Below are 3,975 nucleotides of genomic sequence, written 5' to 3'. Positions count from 1 at the left end.
GGCGGAGGGCGCCCCTGCCCCGCTCAAGAAGCCGAGCCTCTCCGCGCTTCCCCGCCGCCTCCTCCCGCCCCAGGCCCCGCGCCGGGTCGGGCCTGTTGAGTTCGCCGGCCGGGTCCCGCGGGCTCCGAGGGACGAGGGTGACAGGCGGGGCGGGCAGGGAGCGGCGGGCCGGGGTTGGGGGCTGTCTCTGTATACACACACACTCACACTCACACTCACTCACTCACTCACACTCACACTCACACAAGATGCGCCTCCACGGCTGGACCCGCCAAGGTGGAGACCTTCAAGCCCCCCTCCTCTCCTTGCCTGGCCTCCTTCACCTCCCCGCCCCCCACCCCCAGCGCGCCGGGGCCGCTGACTGCGCACGGGCGGGAGGGGCGGGGCGCTCGCCCTTTGACCCCAGCCAGGGGCGGCCCTCCCCCACAACCCCTTTCAGCTGCGCCCCCCACCCTGTGGCCTGGCGGCCGCCTATTCCCCCGGGCCAGGGCTGGGGCACAGCGCACGGGGGAGGGGAGCCAGTGTATGGGGCGTCTCTCTCTCTCGGGATGTGTCCCATGGGTGGGGTGGGGTGGCGTGGTTTGTGGGGCGCTGAAGAAATCAGTCCCCTCCATCTCCTCCCTCTGGAAAACACCCAAGCCCTTGGAGAACTGCCCGCACCTCTACCTACCGTGGGGGCCGGGACCCTCCTCTGTGTCCTCCTGTGGCCCAGTCCAAGGGGCCTGGGCCTGGCCGGGGCTGCATTGGACCCCAACCACCCTGGCGTGTGGACTCGCCAAAAATCGGCGATTAGATATTGGATTCCAGCGTCATTGAGGTCATTTCACTAATGAGTGCACCGCAAAGAGTTTCCTAATCCATCTGTGAGGGTGGCAACCGAAAGAGAATTTTAGAGCTGACAGAATAGGCGAGGAAAGGCATAGGAGATTTCCACACCCAGTAAGGAAGCCTTTCCCGAAGTGGAAGAAAGAAAGGAGCAAACAGAGACACCGGTAGCCCGCCCGGATCAGAGTCTGCCCCTGAGAGAAAGTACCCTGACCAGGTTCACCCGTGGGTGGGTCGCGAGCTAGCGGCATTCAGAAGAGCGAGGCCCGCAGTCTGTGCAGAAGACACCTGCACTCGGGTGTGTGTGGCGGCACAATTCACAAGCAGCTCCAGATGTTAAACCAAGGAGAAGCCAGGGAGTTCCCAACGCCCCAGGTGTCCTCAGCCCACGACTGGCTGCTGTGGGAATGCGAAGCCCGGCTCCTGGTCTCAGAGCGGGGCAACCAGGAGGTGTGATGTCCACCCCGGCGTTCCCAGGAGGATCAGACTGAAGCTGGGACTTGGCCTGAAAGTGTCCCCTCGCATGGCCACCCCCTTCCCCTTCCTGCTCCTCTACTCCTGGTGCCCCTCCATCCAGGGGCCAGACCTTAAAGAGTCACCCGCAAGAGAATCCTGGTCCCAAAGGAGCCTTCTGGGGGACCCCTGCTGAGAGAGGTTGTGGGCCTGGCCCGCTGGGGCTCTGCCCGACCCAGGGCTGAGAGATGCAACCTCCCAGCTCTGGGTCCCTGCAGGAAGTGTTGGCAAGCACAGGGCCAGTCCTCCAAAGGCCCAGGTGCAGGGAGCCCAGGCCAAGCAGCCTGTGGAAGAAGCCACATGCTGTGCCACCCCGGGGAACACGACTGCAGGCCACGGCCCTTCCCACCTCCTCCTCCTCCTCCTCCTCCTCCTCCTCCTCCTCCTCCTCCTCCTCCTCCTCCTCCTCCCACCCCGCCCCCGCCCCCGCCCCCACATGGCACAGGGCCCAGAGACACCTCAGACACTTGCTACCCAAAGTGCAAAGGGCATCAGTTGCTCCTCCAAACCCCCCCCCCAGCCCAGCAGACCGCGTTGTCCAGCCAGCCCCCGGGCCTCCCTGGGGAGCCCAGCACAAAAGTGCAGACACCCACCGGACCCTCAATCTCAGTTTTCGGATGTTTTTGCCACTCTAAGGACCCGCAGGCCAGCTGGGCCTTCTGGCAGGACAGAGAGCCCCGGAATCCGACGTGGAGAGCTGGGTGTACGTCCCCATGAGGAGGCGGTCCCCACCTCCGCGGCTATCCCCTTGCGGGGAGCGGCAGCCGCGGGGCCTCAGAGAAGACACCAGGCTGGGCCCCCACGGCACAGCGGGAGCACGTCCCCCGCAGGCCACTTAGCGACGGCGGCCAGCCGGCGGACGGTTGGGTTGCGCGAGACGCTGCGGCCGCCCTGCTACCGGGTTCCTGGGAGGGCGTCCTGGAACCAGCGTCCACACCAAGTCCTTGGAAGGCCCAGGCGACGGAGGAGCCCCGTCAGGCAGGGGCCGAGGACGGTGACGGCCCGGGCGGGGAGGAGCGTGTCAGGCAGGGGCAGAGGACGGTGACAGGTGACAGGCCGGGCGGGAAGGAGTCAGTCAGGCAGGGGCCGTGGAGGAGACGGGCTGGGTAAGGGTTAGGGTTAGTGTCAGGGCACAAGTCACAATCGCAAAGACCTGGAAGCCACCCGAGTGCCCATCGACCCACGAGTGGGTAAGTAAAATGTGGCCCGTGGACACCACGGAGTGCTATTCGGCTATGAGGAGCAGCGGTGAGGGGGCACCTCTCGTGGTTCTCCTGGCCAGAGCTGGAACCCGTTCCAGTAAGCCAAGTATCCCAAGAATGGACACACGAGCACCACGTGCTCGCGCTCACCAGCAAATGGGTACGAACCGATGGACACCTAAGTGGACACAGAGGAATCACCTTCTTCGGGTGGGTGTCGGGCGGGTGGGGGGAGGGGATGGGCATACACATCCATTAGGAATGGGGTGGGTACGCACCGACTGGGGGATGGGCGCACTTGAAGCTCTGACCCGAGGGGGGAGGCTGGGAGAGGGCAACGCACCCGACCTTAACATTGGTGCCCCCACAATATGCTGGAACAACATGAGAGGTAAATGAATAAGAACACGGGGGGGGGGAGGGGGGCACGGGCAACACATGTCACCTTAACACTTGGACTCCCATCATCTGCTTGAAAAGAGAGAGAAAAGAAAATGCAATAATAGAGATAAGAGACACTTTTTAAAAATAATGAATCCGGCCGGGCGCTGTGGCTCACGCCTGTAATCCTAGCTCTTGGGAGGCCGAGGCGGGCGGATTGCTCAAGGTCAGGAGTTCAAAACCAGCCTGAGCAAGAGCGAGACCCCGTCTCTACTATAAATAGAAAGAAATTAATTGGCCAACTGATATATATATAAAAAATTAGCGGGGCATGGTGGCGCATGCCTGCAGTCCCAGCTACCCGGGAGGCTGAGGCAGAAGGATCACTCGAGCCCAGGAGTTTGAAGTTGCTGTGAGCTAGGCTGACGCCACGGCACTCACTCTAGCCTGGGCAACAAACGGAGACTCTGTCTCAAAAAAAAAAAAAAAATGAATCCGAAGAGAAAAGTAAAAGGAGGCCTGTGGAGCAGGTCTGGGTGTGACTCCGGATCCCCGAACATCAGGTGCCACCACCAAAGATTCCTACGTGTAGCCCATAGAACCCCAAAAGCAACGGGAGGAGTTCTGGTCACATACTCCCTCAAAATGACATCCTGGCCTTCTTCTGGAACTCCCTCCCCTCTCAGACTCTCAAGGTTTCCTCCAGCGTGTCGGCTCCCACAGAGCAGACCTTTGGTCTGAGACCTGACTGTCCAGAAGCCAGGCATGCTGCCGCGTGGCGGCGGTGTCACGGCTCGGGACAAGAGGAGGCCCCACGGTGCGGGCTGGGGCGCCAGGCACCGCGGCGGGCGCCGAGGGTGGGGGTCCCCCCCACCCCGGGCCGCCCCCGCACTCCCAGAAACGCGACAGAACCAGAGGCAAAAAAAAAGAGAAGAAGCCTACGGCACCCGGTATTCCCGGGCGGTCTCCCATCCAAGTTCTAACCAGGCCCGAGCCTGCTTAGCTTCCGAGACCAGACGGGATCGGGCGCGTTCGGGGTGGTGTGGCCGTGGAC

At 62.8% G+C, this 3,975-nt stretch overlaps 1 pseudogene; it reads right to left on the bottom strand.

The window, feature by feature from the left end:
* Positions 1 to 3,856: 3,856 nt before the first annotated feature.
* On the bottom strand, positions 3,857 to 3,975 carry LOC142868471 (uncharacterized; annotated as a pseudogene).

This window comes from Microcebus murinus, unplaced genomic scaffold (genome assembly GCF_040939455.1).
Source record: "Microcebus murinus isolate Inina unplaced genomic scaffold, M.murinus_Inina_mat1.0 scaf032_hap2_Mmur4.0, whole genome shotgun sequence".
NCBI classification, from domain to species: Eukaryota; Metazoa; Chordata; class Mammalia; order Primates; family Cheirogaleidae; genus Microcebus; species Microcebus murinus.
The sequence above is the reverse complement of the archived record's forward strand: the minus strand, read 5'-3'. Positions and strand labels throughout refer to the sequence as shown.